General features: G+C 39.4%; 1 long non-coding RNA gene across 3 annotated transcripts in view; it reads left to right on the forward strand.

The window, feature by feature from the left end:
* The first annotated feature begins 13668 nt into the window (after positions 1 to 13668).
* The window catches only part of LOC119698049, a 38667-nt gene continuing 27182 nt past the window's right edge, over positions 13669 to 25153 (forward strand). Inside the window, exons 1-3 of one of the 3 annotated variants that reach the window (XR_005256043.1) lie at positions 13669 to 13983; positions 20428 to 20568; positions 24050 to 24189. This is a non-coding gene — a long non-coding RNA (uncharacterized LOC119698049). The remainder of the gene's footprint in view (positions 13984 to 20427; positions 20569 to 24049; positions 24190 to 25153) is intronic. The other 2 variants (XR_005256045.1, XR_005256044.1) reach the window with 2 other exon arrangements.

Raw genomic sequence — 25153 nt, forward strand, 5'->3', positions numbered from 1 at the left:
CTTTGCCAAGAAGGTGGCTTTGGTCATCAAATGAACCAGTCTGAGCAGCACTGAAGCGGCACTGCTGGTCAGTTATGAAAATGCAACAGAGAGTGAGAGAAGAGCAACGGGATGTGAAAAACTGAACTTACGGTAAAGCTGAGGTTTTTCAGCTGATTGGGATGTTAAACGAAGTTACTTCCTCAGTCAAAATGAGGACACACCCAGGCTGAGAACAAAACAAACTTGTTTTGATTACTGCTCTGTTCCTTTCACTTTTCAGGCACTCCAGCCTGCCTCCATTGTCCCAGTTAGGGTTGTGTCCTTGCCTGGAGAGACAGGACTATTTTTTGGCAGTTGTTTCTACTATCTGGCTGGCTTCATAAGGAGCAAAGATGGTATCAGTGAACTGCAATAAGATCTCTGCATCAGTTCCCTCATGTTATAAGGTGGCATTGCACAGGACTCTTCTCAGTTTTCTTTTTTTAATTGGCAGAGTTATTACCTATATGAAACCAACTTTTTTTTAAAAGCTTGCTCAGTGAAAGGCACAGGAACAAACACCAGACGATGCCCTATGATGACCTTTCTAGTTGCTATTGTATGACTATGTCCTGAAAATATTTCTCTGGCAAATATCCTTTTCTCTCTTCAGATAATTTGGAAGCAGATTGTGCCCAGGCTCACACACAATGTTGTAGAAGATGTATTTCAAGCAGCTTTTCCTCCTTTGTGCCCTTGGGCACAGTCTGAAGAATCTCCTACCTGAAGACTTGTGAGTCACCTAGAGAATCTGGATTCTCAACTCCAACTCATGTGTTAGATACTTTTGAAAATGTCACCAGAATCTACACAGCATGAGCTGTGGTGCGCATCATGCCCTGCAGACATTGCAGTGCACACCTGGGAGGAAGTCCTTGGGTCATTTTAAAGTCCAATGACATCATAGAACAGGGATGAATGAGTGAAGGCCTCCCTTTGTATTTGAGCCTTACAAATATTTCTGTGGATTATTCTGAAAGATTTTGGAATGTTTGGAAGAATTATTATGTTGATATTCTATATATCTATATTAAAAAGTCTATCTTTATATGTATACATATATATTAACAAGAGATAATACTTTAAAATGTCCAACTCAACTTCTGGAATTGACTTGATCAGCATTCTGCATGAAGTCTGAAGGCCCTCCAGTTAGACACCATCCACTCTAACTTTCAGAAGGTGGCAAAGCTTGGCAAAACTTCTACTATCATCTTCTAAACATGGAGGACGATTCTCTGGTTTATGTTGAGTTTGTGTTTTGGCATTGAAGAAAAATGAATGGGCAGCTTGGTTTATTTAAACAAGTATATCAGGTATGCTGTAGGCCTAATTGAGTTTTCCCCTTGACTTGAATCATTCTCCCCACTGTGTGGAGTGGGAGCATAAGGTTTATGCAGAGCCTGTGATTTGTATGTACATTCTTTTTGCCTTGAGTTTTCTGATACCTCTTCCCTTTACTCTCTTAACACAACGATTTTTAAAGAGTTTTATTGTAGGAGTAGAATTGAAACCAGTATAGAAGGATGAACTAAACCATTGTTTGTGGCACATTGAAGAACTATTCCCTAATGGAAAGTGGATTTTTTTTTTCCCCAACAATAAAAAATTCCCTGTGGGACACAAGCTACTGGCTTTTAATATCATTGCTCATCTGTCTAGTGTAAGTGCTTGAAGAGCAAGATGACTATAGGTTTGCACTCCTAATTAAATTCTTACAGTTCTCTCAAATTGTCTTTTCTCTTGTGAACCCTGCATGTATGCAGGACATGAGGTGCATAGGTGCATAGGTGCAGGTGCATAGGTGCATAGGTGCAGGTTTACTTGACACCTGTGTGGTTTTTATTGGCACTTACAAATGGCAAAATCCTGAGGGATCTCTCATGCCTTGTTCTTGTGATTCAACACTTGTGAATCCTGAGCTTAATCCAAATTGAAAATCGTATTGGCTGTATTCCTGGCTGTAAAATATTGATATTTCTTTATTGACTCCTGCAGAGAAGTGCTGATTTCCATCAGCTGAGGATATGTGGAGGTTGGAGGGTGCCCATCTGTTCAGCAGCCAGCACGGACTGTTCTCATCAGTGATCCCTGCCTACAATGTTTGAATTCTGACCCATCCGTCAGTGTCCCCAGGGTGATAAGTCTGACAGAGGATAGGTTCAGTGACTGCAGACTGTTTGTTTTAATATAGTTTTGTTTTCTTTGCTTGGCTCTTTTTGAGACAATTAGAGTTTAAATTACCTCTCATCTTCCAGGTCAGCCATGAGCGATAGAAGTATTCCAGTAAAGCAAAGGGAAGAAGATTACATGCTGGCTTCCTTCTCCAGGCTTCTAGGGGGAAGAAATTTAAGGTTTTAATTTCCAGACCTGCTTACAGGATGCTCATAATTTTTGCAAACCACAAGTTTTGACTATCTTTCTAGTTTCCCCTTCTACTCAGAAAAAAAAGATGAACATTAAAGCAAAGCTGAAGAATGTAATCAAAATGGGATTTGTCCTGAGATGTCTTTAAATGTCCTTGTAGTATTCAAATAAAGTTGAAATTATCTTCATTATTTGTGCCAAGCTGTATCATTTCTTTGGTGTATCCTGTCCTATGAAATGGGAAGTGGTTTTGCAGACTTCCTTATATAGGGCCTCTGTTTAAAATAGTTTGGGGTATTTTTTTCTTCCTTAACTGTGATAAGAGAATCTAGACTGTTTACATTCTTCAGCTCTCTGCCTTTTTATCTTCAAGTGAAGCTCTGTTTTTCTTTGAAAGGTAAAGATGTCATCCTTAGATGAGAATAGCATTGTGCCAAGACATCTGATCAGACAATATTTTAGTGCCAGTAAATCAAGTGAAAGTATGAGCTCTGCACTTGGCAAAAAAGGATTCATAACTCATGAGCTGCAGCTGAAGAAAAACTCACCATGGCACAATAGGATCAATTAAAACACAAAGATTCTGGCAGAAAATCAGGATGCTGCAAAATAAGCAGTGGGTCTTTTGTCTCAGGACTAGACACAAAGGAAAATGGTCAAAGCAGGAGAGGTGTGAGGAAATTGGGTAAACACCTTCAGTGAAGGAGAAACAGGACATGGTATTTCCTCATGTGTAGCTTAAAGCATTTTTATTAGCATAGCCTAATTATTTCTGATTTGGGAAATGAACAAGGATAGAAAAAATATAACGGGAGATTCTCACATGGAGCTGCTTCTTTAGGAGTCAAAGCTGCCAATTGATTGTAAGACCCACAATGTGAGGAGATTCTCACTGGAGGAGAGCTCTGAAATTATGTAAAGCTAGCAGAGGTCTGACATCAACAGCAAATTCACTGTCTAGCTAACCTGCCTCCAGTCCCCAGCAGGAATAACTTCCTTACAGCAAGTAGGCTGTAGCAGCTGCCTAAACCACATCTGGAGCTTTAGATTCTATTAGCAAAACCCTGACTGACTGTCCTGCATCTCAGGGGTGAGCTTGGCCTGAGGTCCTCTGGAGGCAGAGTGAACAGTGGCTCATCCAGCTACAAGAATGGGAATTGTTTAGGCAGGGACAACTCCTACTTATCTCACTAAGAAATAGGGTGAAATGAAAGCACCTCATTCCCACCACACAGTTACCTCCAGAAAATGCCTGAGATGAGGAGCAAGAAACAGAATAGAAACTATGAAGAAAAGTTTGGAGGGACAAAGATTAGTGGAGGTAATGCAGAGGACAGGCTAAATATGAAGAAGTGCTTTGGCTATGGATCAGAGGCAGCACTGTGGGCAAGTATGCATGAGTGTGTGGTAATTAACTGAAATGAGAGTATCAATCTCCTGCACAAGGACCCCTGCAGATTGACAAGTGAAGAATATAAGGAAAAGAAGAATGGCAGAGTATTCAGGGAGAAAACCTGAAGGGTCTAAACCCACACAGCAATGGGAATTAGAAATGTAAAGTGTGTAGGAAAAGGAGTGGAAGGTATGTTACTTTCAGGATTAAGATCTCTATGTTCTTTGGGCATGAGGGAGAAAACTGCAGCAGGCTCACAGTGAGGGAAAGGGGAGGTTTTACTCTCTTTTTCTATTTTTTTCAGAAGAATAATGGTTGTTAGCAAATCCCAAGATGAGCTGTTCCCCTGAAGAATGAGAAGGAAGATAAAGGCAATTTATCTTTTTCTTCCATTTCCCCATTCCATTTGGACCCAGCTGAAGAGATTTCACATCTGGAAACATGTTTCTCTTTTCTTCTATTTCTCCATTCCTTTTGGAACCAGCTGAAGGAATTTCACATCTGGGAACACGAAGCAGAGCCATGATGTCTCTGGTGCTGAGACACTCTTTGCCTTATAGTAAGCACTTTTGCTGCATAACAACACAATTTTACTCCAAATTCAAGACTGAGGCATCAAACAAGAGTTTCATCAGTCATCCACATTTGACGTGGGATCAAGGTGCAGGGAAAAACTCAGGTACTATGATAAAACTTGGACCCTGTGCATCTTGAACTAAAAGCACCAATTTGGTTCCTCTGTGACTACCTTGTCTCCATTAAAAGAAGATAATATCAAAAATCAAAATATCAAAAACTTACTCTGTATTTAATAGCAAAGATAAGGTTGCAATTATTTTTTGCATCTCCCTGATGCAGTGGATTTTTAAGAAAGAGTTCCAACTTGCTTAATTCCCTTCCCAGTGCAACCCTGAACCAGCAGATTGTCAGCTTTGCCATGCAGAGGTCCTGAGGAAGTTGATGAGTTGACATAAAAAAGCGGGATATTTATTAGCTTCTGACTCATAGACAAACAAGGCTTACTCTGAAACTGTAAAAGTGTAAATATGGAAGTGGTAATGGATTATCTTTTTTTTTTAAAAAAAACAGATGAATAAGAAAAAAGAGGCAGTTTTTTTTTCCTCAAGACATCCTGGAAAAACCCTTTGTAGGAGTCGGTTACTTGAGATGGGTCCTGTGGGAAAAAGTCACTGTCATGAAGTGATGTGGACTTGTCTCCTGCTGAAGACATTTTCACAGTGGAAGTGAAGCCTGGTTTTAGGGCAACAAAACAGAAGGACAAAACACTTTTATATTTTCCCTGTAATCTAGGAGATGGGTCTGCTGAAATACTAACTGGAAATTGCAAGTTCCAGCTCAGGTATTTCCATGGTTTTATGACATATTAAAAAAAGGATCTTCTTTTCCTCCTTGCTAGAATCGAGTTCAATTGTAGATAAACTAAACTGTGAGTTTGGTAATTTCTTTTCATTGGTCTCATATGTATGTCAAAACCATCTCTCTTCTGTTTTACTGTCAGGCATATGTTGAATGCCATCTTGCAGGCATTTTAGTCCTGTATAAATGTGTGGTTTTGTGTTATAACCAGACCTCATCAGGCAACATACAGAAATCCCAACAGCAATAAAGCCAGAAAATATTTCAGGAGCAGACAGAGAGGCAGGCCCTGAACTGAAACCCAGCATTTCAAAATCATGATCATGATCTGCAAGAGAAACAGCAGATAAGGCAGCAGCAAAACTGCTGAAGTACATGAGACTGACTTTAACCGGCTCAGTGTTCTCTTTTGTTGACCACTGGAGAATATTTTAGAATATTTTATTTTATGGAAGATGTAAGGAATTTGGTTACTAGGCAAGGTGTCCCTTCCCTGACAGTCAGCATCTTGGGATCTGTCTCCCAATAATCATCTTTAATGACCCACACTGAGCCTCCCTTTTATGTATCTGCCTAATCCCTTTTCAACCCATTCAGTGCATTGTTATATTTGCTGCCTGATCAATTTAAGAGGTGCCATCTAGGTATGAAAAGGTATTTTTTCCATTAGAGAAAACACAATGACAGTGCTCCATTTCAGCTAGATAAGAAGCTACAATGCAGGCTGGGATGGCTTCAGAGGTGTGTAGTTGGTAGTTCACTGATGTAAATGCCAAAGGCCTGGATTCAATGTAAAGTGTTACCCACTTTCTTCTTACACTCTCTTCCCTTTCTGAGAAAAATCAGTTGTTTCCTTGCAGTAGTTATAATCCCAAAAAAAGCTGACAGACCATAGACTCTGAAAAATACTAACCCTTTTGAATTGAATGTGATGTACTTTTTTTATTGTTTTTCCTCCTATAGTTAAAATATAGTAACTTTATCTATTCTCCTTCTAGATATATTTATTTTATCTGTAATAGGAGGTTAAGCAAAACTTGGTTTGTCAAGACTACAACTGCTTTGAAGACTCAATGGCAGCAGAACAGAAAATCCTTATCTTGTTTGCCTTTGCCAGTAAAGGGTTTGTTTAGTCATGCTAGCTAGTGCTTTTATGCAAGTCTTGGGACCATTTACAGAACAGTCAGAAAACATGTCTCTTTCCAAACAGTTTCTCAATGTGGTGACGTATCCTAGCCATTATTTGTGTTCCTTTCAGGATTCTTTTAGGTTAAACCAGATGCTACACTTTCTTTAAGTAATCCAGTGCTTATGATCACAGCAATAATCCCTTAACCTTTCCTAGCTTGTATCCTATGTGTCTTCCTGTTGCCTTTTCTGTAAAATCATCTTCAGACATACTTCGAGACTAATCATACCTGCAGTATCAGTGCCATGCTTAACACATCCTGGCACCTGAGCTTATCTGTGCACAAATACATACCTCTTACCATCTGCTCATCAAAGGACCATCACCATAAGATGGAGTTTCATGATCCAAACAAGGATGCATATGTGTTATTTGGTGCATTCAAGCTGGTCTCTAAAATATAACACACAGAATCACAGGATGTCTGGAGCTGGAAGGGATCGCTGGAGATCATCTGGTCAACCTTCCCTGCTAAAGCAGGTTCACCTGAGCAGGTTCAGCAGGACCTTATTCAGGTCCTGAATATTCATGTTTTGAATATCCCTGGAGAAGGAGACTTCATAACCTTTCTGGGCAGTGTGTTCCAGTGCTCTGTCACCTTCATAGTAAGGTTTTTCCTCATAGTCAGATGGAGTTTCCTGTTTTTCAATTGAACCTATAACTCCTTTTTCTGTCACTGGGCACCACTGTGGAGAGTCTGGCCCTATCCTCCTGACACCCAGCCCTAAGATATTTGTATGTATGGGTGAGGTTCCCTCTCAGTTGTCCCTCTACCAGCTAAACAGGCCCAGCTCTCTCAGCCTTTCTTTTTGGTAAGAGAGATGCTCCACTCCACTAATTGTGCTGCAGTCCTCTAATTGTCTTTGTAGTCCTCCACTGGATCCTCTTCAGTAGCTCCTTGTCTTGTCTTTCTTGAATTGTGGAGTTCAGAACTGGACACAGCATTTGAGGGTTCACCAGGCCTAAGCAGAGAGGCAGGGTCACCTCCCTGACCTGCTGGGAATGTTGCTAACACATCCCAGATCCCATTGAGTGCCATAAGGGCACTGCTGGCTCATGGACAGCTTATTGTCCACCAGGATCCCCAGGTCCTTCTGTACAGAGCTGCTTCTGGTGCCTGGGGTATTCCTCCCCAAGTGCAGGGCCCTGTACTTGTCTTTGTTGACCTTCCTTATGTTCCTCTCTGCCCAGCTCTCCAGTCTGTCCAGGTCTCACTCCAGACCACTCCTTCCACTCTGCTATCATCAGCAAGGCAGATTTGCTGACAGTCCACTTGTCCCTTTCCCAGCCACTGATGAATGAGATGAATGAGACTGGACACAGTTCTGACCCCTGGAGACACCTCCAGCAAGAGGCCTCCAACTAGACTCTGCACCACTGACCACAACTCTCTGAGCTCTGCCATTCTGCCAGTCCTTCATCCAGCTCACTGTCCTTTCACCAAGACACACTTCCTGAGCTTACCTATGACATCTTCTTTGAAAGTAAGCAAAATAACTTACTACCCTTCATCACTATACAGTAGCCTGATGTACACAATTGCTTTAATCTGTAAGGAAAAAGCTGGACCTAAGATTTTGGTTTTAAGTCTGTGAATCAGTGATAAAAATGCCATCAGTATAAGCAGGCTGCAGTCTTGGAAAGGAATTTGGAATATACAGAGAGGCAACTGCCATTTAAGCAGTTTCTATTCCTACAAACACAAAACATAACAGTCATGCCAGCTATGAAATAAAAGAAAGCCCACTGTTAACCTGGCTGAGAGATGATCTGATAGTCGGTGTTTTTTCAAAGTGTGAAGGTAAAAAGCTTTCTTTGAACTAGAAATCACTGGAGATAACCTTTCTCTTTTCCCCTGCTACAGCCTGGACCTCTGATCCCAGAACTGGAGCCTGGGTCCTGGTAGTGGAAAGTCCTTGACTGGTGGCAGCAAAGAGAAAATCATCACCTGTTCAGCCACAAAAACCACACAGGCCTGGAGCACTGTTTGTTGAACAAGATCAGTTAATAGTTGCACAGCGCAGCTTCAAAGCTTCACAGCACTGTTAATGAAGGCTTTGTAGATGCTGTGTGCCCAACCAAGGTTTGGGTTTTGGGTTTGGTCTTTAATGCAAGAAACACTGCTTGGACTTACCCAGTTTTCATAAAAAAGGAATATAATTGCTAGGAAATGAGCACAAATTTAAACCTCCAGATCTGATCCCAAATTTGTTACACCATTTAAAATTACTTCAGACTAAGAGAGGGTAGTTTAGATTAGAGGTTAGGAAGAAATTCTTTATTGTGAGAGTGGTGAGACCCTGAACAGCCTGCCCAGAGAAGTTGTGGATGCCCCATCCCTGGCAGTGTTCAAGGCCTGGACTAGTGCAAGGTGTCCCTGCCCATGGCTGGGGGGTTGGAACTAGAGGATCTTTTAGGTCCCTTCCAACCCAAACCCTTCTGTGATTCTATTAGGCTACAAATTCATTTAATCAGAAGAGCAGATATCCTGGTTTTCAGGTACAAGAACAAACCTTGGGTTGGAGACAAGGTTGTCACTAAATTTGATTTTTTAATAGAATTAGGCCTCTGTGATTGAATCATATGGGTTCCTCAGCCCTAAATGTGTTTTTTCCTCCAGAACCAAGTTGATACCTAACCCATCCACCTGATAGAATGTGTTTAAGGGAAGGTTTGTTTTACAAAACATTTCTGACAACTATTCTCAGAGAATGCAGCACAGCAAGTTAAAAAAAAACACCAAAAAACACACTCATTTTTCAGTAACATTACAAACTTTTTAGCTCACAAATTGAAATATGTGAGATTAAAGGGAAATTTTTTTGTAATTCAGTGAAGGGGTTCTGATTCAGAAGTTATATTCCAGAAGACAAAAAAGCCAAAACAAGAAAAACACTACAGAACATGTTAAAGCTTAGTTCATGCTATTAAATATTTTTTGCTAGCATTTTCTTAACATTAGAGTATATATAGCCTTATTTATTCTGCTTAGACATATGTATGTAGGTGTGACTATATATGAGCATTGAAAACCTAATTTTCCTTCTGTTTCTGTCTTTCATTTTTGTAAGAGTGAGCTGAAATATCTTTCTCTAATTCCAGTTTAATCAAATGGTGCTGACACTATGAGACTTATGAATGACATTGACTTATGAACAATCTTCTTCTGGTCCCTGTCTTCTTTTTGCTGGGCATGGGGGTCCCACTGCCATTCAATGACACATTGGGTATCCAAAAAAGGTACACCCATGACGCATCAATGCAAGGCAGATATCCACATTACCTCTGGACGGGGATGGCCAGACAAGTGAGGATATGAGCACTGCTGAACCTGCTTTTGAGATTTTTACCACTCCCCAGTTCTGTGATGAGGGGGTTTGTGCAGAGCTGTGAGATATGAATGACAGCAGCTGAGCTGTAGGCACCTTGTTGCCTTCCAGCTCTGCAGAGGCTCCTCAGCCTTCAGCAGAGGGGTAACAATGAGCAGCTGAACAGGGAGTAACACTTTGGGATGCTTCAGACATTTCTTTGTTTGCAAGACTCAGGGATACCCTGGCTCTCTTGCCTTTTCAGAGCCAGCTTGAACCCTGACCAGCATTGCATCTTGTCTCTCGCAGCAATATTGGTGATACTTAGTAGAGAATACCATTCATATGTGTTCTCATCAAGTCTACCTAATTTAAGCCTGTATCCTTTTACCCCTGTTGAAACCCAGAAACATCATTTCTCTTCAGGATACTGGAATTTCTTGTACCAGAAGGTTATCTGATGGTGTCCTTCAGAAAGGCTCTTCAAAATTGCATCCTTTATCCTGCTCCTGCAGTGCCAGAATTTTTTCAGCATAGTAAAAATATTTCATTCATCAGGAGCTTAGTCATCTGATTCTTGGTGCTGATGCTGCCTTTTGGAACAATGGCTGGCTGCCACTCTGTCTGCTGCTGTAGGAGAGCTGTGCTGGGTAATCTTTGTGTTTCTTTCTCTCTCTCTTTTTAATATCCTTGGCTTTATCATGGGAATTGATTTTTCTAAAATGTCCACCTGGTATATTTTCTCTTCATTAGAAATGGATATGAGGTGTTAATTTGTGCCAATGTCACTGATTTCAGATGATAATGAGTTCAGAAAGGATGGGAAATCAAAGTGTATTCCACCATGCCTAGAGGAGCAAGACTGTGTGGGGAAAATACAAGTCTGGGCAAAGTAGCTGGAGGGCACACTACACCTTCCTAACTGTGCCTTTATGTATCTGCCTTTATCCTCTCTTGAAATGATTGGCATGACCAAAGGACCCTGGGGGGAAAGACAGAGAGAACAAGGAGAGTCCCACAAAGCTGCATCACGCATTAGCTGTGAATAAAACAACGTCAGGGAGCACAGCTCTGATCAGCTTTATTCCATACTCTCTGTCCCTTTGGGGAAGCCTCAGATCACACATGTCAGCTACCAGGGACACAGCAAGAGGTAAGATGAGCTGCCTGTGCACATGGAGAGTGATGTAGACACAAATGTAGAGTATGCTGATCAAATGCTTACATGATGGGAATATATGGTGTGGAGCATCCCTGGGTCTGCATTTTTCTCACCCATCTCCAATGATATCATACTCGTTCCACTTTCATGTGCATAGGAAACAAACAGCCCAAAGAATTTTTACATGACTTTATTTCTTCCTGGATTTTCTTAGATTTGGAAGGGAAAACAGAAATATTATGATCATGAAAATAATGAAAATGTTGGGTAGGAAAGGATTTAATGAAGACTTCTTGATCAGGATATTAACAGCAGTATTGTTGCTACACCACAGAATCACAGAATCATTTAGATTGGAAAAGATCACCGAGGCCAACCTTTGACCAATCATTGCCTTTTCAACTGGAACATAGCGCTAAGTTGTTCCTTGAACACCTCTAGAGATGGTGACGCCATCACCTTCCTGAGCAGCCCATTCCATTGCCTTACAACTCCTTCCATGAAGAAATTCCTCCTGCTCTCCAACCTGAACTTCCCCAGGTGCAGATTGAGTCTTTGTCTTCTTCTCTTGGGACCAGAGCAGCACAGATTGCATTTACTGCCCTTAGCCTTGCACAGATTGCATTTATTGCACAAGAAATCTGCAGTTTCTTTTTTTTCCCCTCCTGGAAAGTGAGCCTTAGAAACACTTGTGCACCTTGGGCACGGGGCAGCATGGCACACAGATAACATGGCAAACTTTCAGCAAATGATCATCAAAGCTATTAAATGCCGATCAACTTAGCTGAAATTATACTAGGTCAGCTTAGTGGCCTGTTGACAATGTCTCTCATTACTGAACTGATACTGCAATAGTTCCTGGGCAAAATGCACTGTTATTGTTTTTTTTCTGATTTTTTTTTCTCTGTTAAAATTAATGAAGGCCAGAACTTGAAGAACTGAAACCCAAACATAGGCTCTTGTGTCTGTAGTTCAGTTCCCCAGATTGGCCTGATTTTCAAAGATATTGAAACAACTTTGTTCAACAAAGAACAATGAATCCCACTGAAGCTGATTAATATTTTGAATATTTTGTCTAGATTTTCAGGTTAAACGATTAACAGAGATATGCAAATCACTGATGATCCAAGATAACTGCTTTATTTCTGCTGACACTTCCGACAAGAGATGTCACTGTGGAAAGGAAATGAGTCAGGAGAAATGAATTTCTGAACAGTTTGAATACATTCCTGGCAAGACCATTCCTGGAAAATAAAACAGAGTAGCAGATCAAATATGCAGGCAGATGAACTACAATAGCAAAACTTATGGCACAGAGTTTTTCCCTCTGATGTCATGACCTGTGTGGTTCTCACAAAAACCTTTACAACAGAGTGGATAGCTTCCTGAGGCTTGCTTAGAGCAGAGCTAAGGGAATAATACTGAGATTTCATCCTCATGTGGTGTTTGTATTCACTCAATACAGAAACTGATTTGTGACTCTTCCCTGTGTGACAGTAAAAATCTACCTGAAAGTGGTAAAACTATTACTCCTTCAAACTCCATCAGGTTGTTATTTGCTTATGCAAACTTAAAGAAGAACTTTCAAAACTTTTAGATACTGTCATTACCAGGTTGGATGACATAACGAAAAATTAAGTTTGTGACAACCTGTGATCATCAAGGATAGGACAGAAGGCTTGCATGCCCTGAAGTCTGTGGGAAATCTGGCATTGAAATTAGAGACACTAATAATTCAACACTGATCTTCCCTTTAGAAATGTTGTCTACACGTTACTTTGCCCAAAATTTCTCTGTGTGTCTCCTACACATATTTAAATCACTATAGCCGCTGTTTTCCATGCAGGGATTATGTCTGAGCGAGACACTTGCTTATATACTCATTTAGATGTCACCTACATTAAGCCATCTTCCAGCTTTTGTTCCCAGAACTTCATATTTTTCAATTTTTTATGTTTTATCCAAAATTGCTCTTTATATTGACTTTTAATTTAATACCCTCAGCAGCCCACACATTAGAAGGGACCGTGTGTCACTGGTACAAAGAAAAAAGTTCTCAAGAAAGGACAATTATTTTAAGCAATACCAACAACCTGATCTAGTTTCTCCAGCTAGGATGCTTTTCAAGTGATGACATGACTGTGGGTCAAATTTGAATTTAGTGGTCCTAGAGTAAATCTGAAAAGAGGGAGAAGTGTTTGGTCTACACCCTGAGTTACTGATACAAGTCCCCAAAGTCAACAGAGTTGAAGGAGCAGAACTAAATATCCCCCTCTGGATTAGTGACATTACCTTGGATTTATGTCAGTAGAGCTGAGAGCAGACACCCATTTAGCAGAATATTGCCAAGAGGAAAGATCATGGTGAGCTGCTAATATTTGTTGCTGGAAACAATCCAGGAATGATAAAGAAGCCATATTTTTACAAAGCTTTGAAACCATCCTCTAGGCACACTATGTGGGTCAAGGTACTAGGAAATAATGAAAGTCAAATGGGTCCTAGACCTTTCTAATCCTGTCTGATCCAATGATCCTCCAATTTTGGTCATTTCGCTTGAGTTTCTTAATCAATTTCAGGCCAGCAATGAAAGCCTGAATAAGAATGCCTTAAAATCCAGCTAGGCTCCAGCTTAAAAAAAAAAAAAAATCACTCTTTTGGCTTTTTGCAAATGATTGCCAGAATTTCACACAGAAACTCAACTGTTAACAACCCAGTCTAGGAAGGTGCTGAATGCAGGAGGTGAAAGCCATCAGCTGCCAAGGTACAGTAACACGATGGCTCTGAGTGCAAAGCTGTGCCACAGTCTGTTCTGGGAGACACTTAAACAGTTCTGTCATAAACTGGTTTTACTAAGGAAACAGCTTGTGGGCTGAGAAATCTACACAGAAAGGAAGTCAGGTTTCTTGCTCTCAGAACACATACAGGCTTGTGCAATTTTATAAACAATGTGCTTTTTTTTTAGCAGTTTGGAATTTAAGACAAATGCATCCTGAAAACTGTTTCCTTCTTTCCTTTCACTCTCAAGGGTAGATCTTCCTTCTAGTGCAGACAATCAGAAAATATTATGAACCTTCACGGAAACTTGGAAATATCTGATGATGCTCTCATATGATGGCTCAGATGCTCACTCTCAGTCCAAACAAAATATCTTCTGGGGGAAAAAAAGGTATGTAAGAGTGGGTGTATATGTATATGAGTGCTTATGCATGTGAATTTTCTTTCTGCCTCTCCAATGAAAGAGGAACACCTAACTTATTTTCTTGACATATTAAGATCTGGTAAACTATGAGTGAATTCTGTTACTATTTGGTTAAATTAATGTAACAAGGTTCAGGGGAATTATCCAACATTTCTAGGTTATGGATGGATATATGTTTTTAATTTCATGACTATTTATATTTTTGCCAGTAATAGCAGGTGAGTACTATTTCAGATTGACTCTAAGAGTGGTTTGAGGAATCCATACAGCTGATTAGGAGTCACAAACCCACAGGTCATATCCCAAGGAAAACACTGCAGTAATATTGTGCATTCTGCATGCTCACCTCTTTGAGAAGTCAGTGAAATTTAGATGCCTGATCTGATAAACAATACCAAAGTAAAGCCCTTAAATTCCTATTCTAGAAACTAGTTCAAGTTAATTACTAACAAATATTCCCCTTGAAGTCTATGGTTATGAATTTGTCAGATGAAGCCTCAGACATTGACCCTTTTGTCAAGGTGAACCTAATCAACCCAGATAATTTTTTGTTTATCTGATGGAATGCAGGAATGGAGCTCTAATGACAATCTTCTCTAATTCAAACTGCTGAGTAAATATAATAAAAAACATACATTAAAAAGATGGCCCGGTTCCAGGCATGAAAATATTGCCCTTTGTGATTAATCAAATGAAGAGAAGAGAATGATATAGTGCCACTGCTAAGAAAAAAATGTTTAAAAATCAACCAGCAACAGGAGGTTATACTACTGTTTATTTTCAGTAGTGCCTATACTGTTTTAACTGTGTTAACATGCTTTGAAAACTTTTAGGATCTTGAAGACTGGTGTCTATCTGTGACTTGGATCATTGTGCCTTTCATCCCACGTCTTAGAAATATTCCCCGGCATAAGATTTATCTCTTAGAACACAGCCTTATCAAAAAAGGGATGATAAAATAGAAGACAATCCAAAAAAGAGAATAAATTCAACAGCAGATAACAATTAAGATATTTGTTTCTTATACTAATATTTCTTTTGCTTTGACTCATTCCTATGTATTTTTTGCCATATTTTTCCCAAGCAAAGTTTCTGACAGAGCACATTGTAGATGACATGAAATCCCCTGGCAGAGGTATCTATCTCTTGCTATGCACACTATGAGTTTGTGTCTGAGATAGTTACCTCACTGTAGCCAAATCCAATAGAGAAAACAGAGTTGAGACTGTGATTGATCTGATCAAAAGCTTCTGCATTCTCTAGGATAAGGAGTGCTACACCGTAAAGTTTTCTGAGTTTACAGGCCTTTTCTCTATTGATTACGAAGAAAGCTCATGGCCAGAAGTTTAGATATAGAAGTCTACACTGCAGTGAGATGTATCTCCTCTCTCCTGACTTTAGACTGACTTAGTGGACACATATACTGGGGTTCCTGGTCTTCCATTTCTTTTTTTAAGACAATAAAAAAGAACTTAAAATCCTCTGGTAACACAATTGCTGTTCTGTATCCACAGAAGTACCACAGTGCATCACTAACCTTGCATCATCATTCAGACAACAAACAACACTGGACATTTCTTTAAATTTTCCTGTATATCTGTTGTAAATGTGAAAAAAATTATATGAGTTTTTGGGGTTTCTTTTTTCCAGTCTATCTGTCTGAGGAGACAGATTACTTCAGTTCACCTTTAGCATGATGCCTCACCTAGAAAAGCAAGAATCTAATGTTCACTTTTCTTCTCTTGATAATGTCTGCAGGTAGCTCAAAGCTCTCCCTGGTTGCTTTTTATCTCTTTTTTGGACTGTTTTTAAAGACATTCCAAGGTGTTGCTGGACAGCTCCTTTTCCAAAGGGTAGCAGTAGCAGAGGCAACAGGAAACCAAAGAGCATCCTGCTTACTCTGATGAGCCTTTTGTTAAAGGGACATGTGGGTTTTTAGTGTAGTCTACCATGATTTGAAGAAAAAAAGAGAAGTACACTATGTCAACCATCTGATAGTTAGTGCTACCTTTTCCTTCCACTTTCTGTGTTCTTTTGCCTTCATGGGTTTAACCTAGTTATTTGGGAGAAGATTGTCAGCACTTTTACCAGCCTGAGATGAATATCTGTTTCTTGAGATTGAATTCAGTTATTATTTACATACAGTCCTACTCATTTGTGAATGCCTGTGAGATAACCTTAACCTCAGCACAGAGGTTTGACTTTACATATGTAAACAACAATATTTTACTAGTTGAAATGGCAGGGTCCGTGTAGATAATGATGCCTCTGTTATGGTGGAAAGATTGTAAGACTAAATGTGAGATAATATTTGAACTTTGAAGAATGGGACATAATGTAGACAAGCATTCTCAGCCATGGTATAGCTGTGCCACATGTTTTCAATTGGAAATATGACCACAGGTTGTAAATGCAAGCAAGGTTGGGGAAAACCAAAATTGCCTCCTTCTGAGAACTATAAAATGACATTTTAGGAAAAGACAGTTCTGTTCCACTGTGAAGTGGTTTCTGGATATTGGATATGACAATGTCAAAAAAAAAAATCAGAATGAATAGCTTTATACTCTGAATGATCTTAAGTTACATATCTTTTTAATAGCACATAAAGCAGGGACAAAACTGTGCCTCTGACTTGAGTACACCATCCACAGTAGGCCAGATCTGGTGGAAAGATCTGGAAGACAAATCAGAATATGACTCTAATTATTATTTTTATCCATCTACTCTGTGAGTGTTGTTGCTGCTTACTTTCCCAGTTCAGCTAGTCCCCCTCATCTCACAAAAACATTGTGTCTGCGTGCACTGATGGACAGCACCAAGGCAATGGCTCTCACAATAACCAAAGCAGGTGGTTTGTGGCCACTCAAATAGTCTCTGAGAAATCATGGTGATAAAATAGAGGAACTGCATTCAACAAGGACTGCATGTCTATATCTGTGGGAGATATTAAGTCTATAAGGTGTGGAAAAAAGATTACTTGGGTAGACCTGCTGATGTAAGTGTGGCGTGGCTAAAGAGGAATGTACCTTCTGTGTCTCTAGAAAAGCCTATCAGTGCAATACAAGAGCCATATTGGCTAATAAGTTATGATCCTGGTTAATGGTTATTGAAATGGTTAATCTTTTGTTACCTCTCTTATCTGCAACATTTTTCCAAAGTGATGTGATTATATCCTTTTTGCCTATTTAGGGAAGCTTTGCACAAATCATTTCTTGAGGAAGTTGGTAGACTGCTGGTAAGAATGTTAAACAAATGAATTTTAAAAATTAGCGAGTATTTTATGTCTTCTGTGAGAAGATATTGAATGTATATACATTTTAGCTTATGTGGCTACTTAAAACACTCCCTAGAAAACAAAAAAATAATTAAAAAAATGACTACCTGATCATTACTATTTGATTTCTTATTCTTAGCACTGTTTCAGCTGAATGCATCTATTCTTCTAACCAGTCACTAGGAAAGCTTCACTGTGATAGCAAAACCATTTTCAGTCTTTAGTAAAACGTAGTTTTACAGGTTAAGTTACAGGTTAAGTAGCAGAAAGATGTTGAAAAATAATATAAAATTTGATTCTGAAATGAAATCCACAAAAACTTTAAGAATGCAGCAGTCTTAATGTCTTTTGATGTGAAATATCTAGCAACCTCATTTTTAAGTGCTACTCAGGTGACTGGCATAGTAAAAAGTTAACCAGACTCGTACATTGCTTCTAGCAGCATTTTTGTGGTTTTGGAAGACAAAGAGGCACCTCTCATGACAACCATAAAAAATCTAAATCTGTCCCCTTTTCCCAAGATTTTCCTTACAGCAACATTTTAGCTCTTAGCAATGCTTGCTGATGGATACATTTCATCCAGAAAATTCAATTGCCTTCTCCTGCTGCTGCTATGGTTACAGATAATGGCATAACTTCTTGTTCTGGTAGAGACAATGGGTTGTTATGATGGGTCAAAGGAAAAAGTTTCAAAGTTAGAAAGATTTCTCTGAAGGACAGATGGTTCAGTAACACTTGAAGCAAAATCCTGTATCTTTTCTCTACAAGTTGAAGAAAGAGCAAGGTTTTCTTTTTCCCTTCTCTGATAGTTTTAAAATTGCATGTTTCTTGTTAAAACATGGCTATGTGTTTATGTATTTTTCTAATTATTACTCCAGAATAAAGAACACAACAATATTAGGAGGCACAGGTGAAATCAGGTTTAGAGGATGATTAGATCCAATCTCATCCAAAGGCTTCCAGCAAACTAAAACCCAAAGATTTGTGTTTTCCTCAAAGCTGTGCTTGTTTAATCCATCCCCTTTGCATATGCTCATCACAGCTCATTGACTCCATGGGAATGCATCTGTCACCCCACAGAAGCGTGTGCTTTAAATGAGGTCAGATGATTTTACCTATATGCAATTTTGGCATGGACCTGTCACTTATAATTCAGTAGTTTATTTGGGATTTTCCAGGAAGTTCTCCTGCAAATCTCCACCATAATAATGTTCCTGTCCAACCCTTTCTATTGATAGGTGATGCAGGAAAAAAGTACAGGGAAAATGTGTCTTTCGGAGGTCTACTGCTTTTGTAATATCTCTGATAATTCTCAGGGTTTTTCTGTCCCTTGCACAGCCTGACAACAAGAAGGATACAGCCTGGCTATGGTGTTCCCCAAGCCTTCATTTCCAGCAGCTCTCTAGTAATTTTGCTAAGCCACAGGGATCAAAAACCCTGGGCCAGAATCTTCTCTTATTTACACTGGCATACATTTGAACATCAAGCCAGCAGAGTCAACACAGTTTCAAAACAGTGAAAGTGATATGAGATCAGAGTTGGATGAGGTGCTTTTGGTTGTCTTTCAAGGAATTCAGAGGTATGCAAATACATTTCAGCCTAGTATTTCTGCATATTCATGTTAGCCATGAGGATTTTCTCATCCTGTTCTCTGACACCTCTGCTCAGGTGCTTCATTGCAGAGGCTGCATTAGTGCCAAAACATGAGCTTTTAATGAGATAATGGAATGCTGTAGAATTAGTAGTTAAATTCAACACTGCTAAGTGCATCTGCTGCTATTGTTGTAATATTCTCACAAAATTTAGTGATGCTTTTCCATTCAAATTATGAGAAATGTTTTAACTGGTTCCTGGAGTGGACTTTCCATGGCATGCTGCTGAGGGCATGCATTTTATGCCCTCGGGTGCTTCATAAGAGCAGGAATGAACATGCAGAGTTTTCTGGGGCAACTTGGAGGACAGCACGGGGAAGAAAAAGCTATGCTTGTTCAATGCCATTCCAGCAGAATTCCCTCCCACAAACTCTCTGGACTCACAGGCACACCCAGGCTTTGTTCTGAAGGGAACTAATTTCTTCACAGCAAAATAAATTCCGAGAATAAATAACGGTTATGAAATTTATGAAACAGGCAGGGGTTGTCAGAGAACCAAGACACACAACTGATACTCAGGTTATCTCAGACACACAGCTGATACTCAGGTTATCTAAAACCATGAACATAACTGGATTAGGATTCACCTATTCTATTAGATAGTGTGTTGTACTGAAAAAGGATCTGTACAACTTGCAAAGGGTTAGAGTCAACAATACGAGCCCACATGGGGTCACACAGCTGGCTTTGCTCCCCATTTGGTTCCACGGACCAGCCTTTGGTTAAAACTAAGGCTTCTTGTTTTTTCCATTGTCCTGCATGGTGCTGGCAATGAATAGGCTCCTGGGGTTGTGGCTTAAGGGAATTATTAGGCAAAAGAAAAACATGCCTCATACAAAAATCCAGCACTAAAATTTATGAAAGTTTCAAAGACTGATGAAGAGAAGGTGTCGAACTGTAATTATGGGCTTTCTCAATGTACAAGGCAGAAAAAACAGACCAAATTCAGGTGGGACTTTCAGCTCCTTCAAAACAAACATAGCAGGGTCAGACCAATGCTCGTTTTAATTACTTGAACCAGAAGGAAAAGAAGACAACAAGGAAGGGCCCCTATATTGCAGCACATTATGTCCTGCTCCTGGTTTTTTTTTTCAAATCCACATGTTGCTGTGGCTATGGTAAAAATGGTGCTTGAATGGCTGCTATGATTTAACTGCATACACAGCTTTACAGATGTTGCCAAACATGCTCATTTTTACATAGACTCTTCCTGCCCATTACAGAGTCAATTCTTTGCATGATCTTGTGGCATCAGAAACAGAAGAATCTGGGTTTTCATGACATTATTCGCTTTTCTGTGGGAGCATATGTTTGTAAAGTCTGCAAATAAGCTTGCCTGGGGACAAAGGTTTTTCTATTAAGATTTTCTAAGGGGCTCCACAACCTTCAACATTACTGAGACTTCTGTTATGTGTTGACTCATGCAGAGAAGTTAGGATGAGATTATTTGATTTCTCCAATTTTAATTATTCCTCTCTTTTTCAGACCACTGCTCTGCTAGGTCATGGATGACAGTATGTGTTTCAACATCTTTTGGGAGAAGGAAGGCGAAGAGCTCTGAAGGTAGCTTGCTGCATACGCAATCATATATGCAGCTCATGACCCTGGCCAAGTAAAAATTGAAGTGTAAGGAAGCCCTGATAGATTGCTCTTTATTTCTCCCTCTTTTTCCAGTAAAAAACATTCTGTCTATGATGTTGATTCAACATCTAAAATGGTCTGCTTCCTTCCTGTCTTTATAATTAGTTTCCTATTTAATGTGTATGTACTTTGATTTTTTTTTGATGTTTGTACACTCTTGTCATTGTAAGAGTGATAAAAAATTGCATTTGATTTCAAGGTCCTATTAACACTTTGCTTGAATGACAAAGAATTGAGACACTTAAACATAATTTCTGGAAATATTTACTCACTTATTCACTTTTGGGATGCAGTTGTTTATTTCATAGCAGTAGCCTGAAAAGAGACCACAGATAAACTGTCAGCTTTGACTGAGTTTCAATTGGAAACTTCAGCTTTCCAAGAGGAACTCAATGAGCATGAGCTGCTGCATCTTCAAATCAAGATAATATTAATATTAATTTCTTGGAAAGTAAGCTGATATTGTGCTGTATATTTTCTAGCCTCTGTGTTGGAGAATGAGATTTTACCCTTTCTGCATTTGCATGTTTAGTGCAGGCCATTTACTAAAAGATTTCAAAATCATGAATACTTTCACTCTTCTTCAGCTTTTGGATACTCTGCTGTGGTGGATTGACCCAGCCTGGACAGCAGGTGCCCACCAAAACTGGATGGGAAAGAGAAAATATAAAAGAAAGCTCATGGGCTGAGCAGGGAAAGATCATTTATCAGTTACCACCATGGGCAAAAGAGACACAAATTTATTACCAATTGAATCAGAGTGGGATAATGAGAAATTAAAATAAATCTTAACACCTTCCCCTCATCCCTCCCGTCTTCCGGGTCTCAACTTCAAGCCTCATTTTCTTTCCCTCCTCCCTGCAGTGGTGCAGGGGGATGGGTTATGTGGGCTGTGGCCAGTTCATCACACGTGATCTCTGCCACTCTTTCCTCCTCGGGGTTAGGCTCCTCACATCTGCTCCAGCATGGGATCCTTCCCATGTGAGACAGTCCACCACAAACTTCTCCAAAGTGGGTCTCCTCCCCATGGGCTACAGTTATTCATGAACTACTCCAGCCAGGGTCTTCTAGAGTCACAGGTTCTGCCAGCAAACCTGCTCCAGTGTGGGCTCATCTTTCCATGGGGCTATGGGTCCTGCAAGGAGCCTGCTCCAGCAGGGCTTCCCATGGGGTCACAGTCTCCTGTGAGCCCCCACCTGCTCAGCACTGGCTCTGTGAAATGTAGGGGAAGCTTCTGCCAGGTCCTCACAGAAGCCACTCTCTACCATGACCATGCCAGACAAACTCCATGGCAAAGCTCCTGGTCTAGCAGAAGAGATTTATTCAGCAAGTGTATGAATTTCTTAATATGATCTCAACTCTCCTGTGCAGCTATCCGGGAAACTAGTGGGGAACAGGCATCACGTACTCTATTAGTAGTTCTTGTATATCTACAGGGAAAAAAATTATTCAAAGAATTTTTTTATAATTAATTTCTACATGCCATATGTGTGCTCATAAGTGCTTCAAAGTAATTGCACAGGAACTGTGATTTGTTTTGTGTTCAATGTGAACAATTTTGTGCCAGCAAGTGATTGCGCGTGTAACTGCCCGTTTGGCGTGTGCAATAAGGTGTTTGCACTTCTGCAGGTGTATTTGGGAGAATACAAACCAGGACCTCACAGTTCACAACAGAACAAATGAAGCATGGGAGTGAGTCATGGAGAAGACTGGCTTTGCATGCAAATCCCTTGAATCAGTAGAAGTACTGATTTCTAGGATGAAAGCATCTTGTTTCTCTGATTAATTCTTTATAAATTATTTTAAAACTTGCTTATTGGCTGTAATTTGTCTTTTTCAAGCTTGGTAAACAGGTGTTTTTAACCCTTAAGACCTACAGAGGAGCAAGTTGGTTTTTTTTATTTACATTTTCAAGTGCTCAGTTGTCACAGCCAGCCATTATGCAGAACTGATTCCAGTGACTAATTTGACTTGACATTTTGATACCTGTTTCTTTCAGAGTTCCATGTTGTTTGGCTGATCTTGACCTGGGCCATGTCATTCAGCAAGACATACCTCCATTTTTTGACTGCTACTCTACTAAAGAATTATATTCAACCTGTCTGTCTATTTTTCTTATATGTATCTACTCATAGCCCTCCTGGATTTTTCTTTATGTCAGCAAGGTCAAACTCATTCCTCTTCTAATTATACACAGTACCTATTCAAATCTTTGCTATTTGAGCATGTCAGCTGTTGAAGTAATTACATTAGTGTGAATGTCAAAGAAAACTTAAGAAAAGAAGGGAATACAAATAATTTAAAGCTTTAAGAGGAAAAGAAATTTATTCTTACTGTCACTTTATTTACTAAGTCCACTCAGATAATATAGTTTCAGGTGCTAAACAGTCTGGGGATGCAGCTTGAATTTAGGTTTGAAAGGCTCATATTCTTCACTGTTCTTTCTTATTAATACTTAGAGGAAAGCCATAATCTTTTAACCAAATTCATTACCTTCAGAGGAGGATCTGAATGTCTGAAGGAGAAGAAATATTCAGCCTTGCCAACTGAAGTTCCTGTCTTTAAGATTGCTTAGAACTCCCCAGAAAAGAAACAGTGTACTAACACATACAAAGTGAACAGTTACCAGACCCTGCTGATGAAAAAATAGGGGAATTCAATAAATTTTCCATTTGTATTGCATCTTATCCTTCTGGAAAAATGTATTGAGAAATTTATTATGAGTCTCAGTCCAAGTTAAAATCTCTGCATACTCTTTGCTTTTTGAGTAAAGACCCTCTGTTCTACACTTTATGATACAGGTCTTTACTGGTAGAAATCCTCTCATATAGCTGTGGAAAAAGCTTGGACATCCTGATTCTCTTATGTGTTTGTGGCTTAGCATCCTTTTTGTCTGGTGTGTGCAATTCCATCCTCTTACTTAAAAAAGCAGGGAAGGAGGGAAGTCTTGTGCACACCAGGAGCATTTTATTTTAGTGGTGTTTTAACTAATATATTTTCACATATCTTGTGACTTGGGTTTTCTTTAGGTAGAGGCAGTCAATGTAGTATTTGGCACTTAGAAGTTTACACAATTAATCTTGCAGATGTTAGTCTGCAAAGAGCCCTAAACCAACTTTCCCAGTGATGACCACTTTCTGCTGCTGTCCTACACAAGTACCCCACTTGTTGTCTAATCTCTACAGGGAGACCTGGAGGCCAGCTGAGCTTTCTCACCTGATTTTGATCACCTCAGGAACAGAGGAAAAAACTTGTATTTTTCTGGTTGATTTTGCCTGAAGCAGAGTTAAATGTTCAGAGTGCATTTAATCAATTTTGACAGTGGTGTATTCTGCAGTTGTGGTTATATGTGGGGGCACAGCAAGAGAGCACCACTGTTAAACACTATGTTTTAGTGCTTTGAATTTTGCAGTCAGTTACACTTCACAGAAATTGAGTAACAATGAAGCCATTGTCTTTGCTACAGGTCAGTGAAACAAAAATTCTATGTTTCAACACTGATGATGAGAAGCTCCTTTCTCCAGTTGAAATAGAATGGCCTGGATGACTGGATTCTACTCATTCTGTAATATTACATCTGAATCTCTTCTGCATCATGAAGTGAAGGTAAGATATATGATTATATCAACAATTACATTACACTTAAGATTGTTTTTTTAAACTGGCTAATTTGCTCCTGATCATGTTTCAAAGCCATCCATGTACCAGACTGAAATTTTTGGGTTATGCATTTATTTGTGGAGGAATACCAATCAGGTATTTGCAGGACTTGCAAATTGCTTCCAAACTCATCACTTTCAAATGAAGAAAAAAACCCCACAACTAAATAAATCTTCCTCACTTTTAAGACAAAACTGATTTTTATTGTAAAACTATTCATAATAAAATTGACCTATTTTTAACAACAAAACTCTCATAGGTTGTATATTTCAGGATCAAAAATACATTTCTCTCTTTTAACTTAAATTTATTTAGGAATGAGATTGTTTTGTCTAGGCAAAAAACACACCAAAACAATATTTTTTCAGTTCCTTCCAACTTTTTCTTCAAAGCCTTTTTTTCAGTGCTTTTTCTTTTTTCAAATTTCTCCAGCTTCTCATGAAAAACACTTTCACATTTCATTTTTAGGTTTATCAGTCTGATTTGAAAATTTCATTAACTTCTGTGAAAATTTTCCTTTCATTATGAAACCAAATGAAACAACATGATGCAGACTGAGGTTTTATTCACACATCCTGGAATGAGAAGAGAAAAAAAAGAGGTGAACTGAACTGGAAGAAAAGTCACAGTGGACATATGCATAAAACTCACATTGAAATAAAAGAAATAAGGCCTTGAAAAAGATTTAAGACAAATCTTGTCAAACTGAACTGATCTTTATAATAAACACAGTCTTGTGATCTAATAACTCATTTCATGTTTGGGGAAGCTGGGACTGATATTTTGCAACAGGTTCCAATGTCATGCTTGGGTAATTTTTTTGATTTGTTGCAATTTGGAGGACTGTGAACTAGACAGGGCTGTTGAGCCCAGCACAAAGAGCTTCAGAGCTATCAAATCTGGAAATTCC

This window comes from Motacilla alba, chromosome 2 (assembly GCF_015832195.1).
Source record: "Motacilla alba alba isolate MOTALB_02 chromosome 2, Motacilla_alba_V1.0_pri, whole genome shotgun sequence".
In the NCBI taxonomy this organism is placed as follows: domain Eukaryota; kingdom Metazoa; phylum Chordata; class Aves; order Passeriformes; family Motacillidae; genus Motacilla; species Motacilla alba.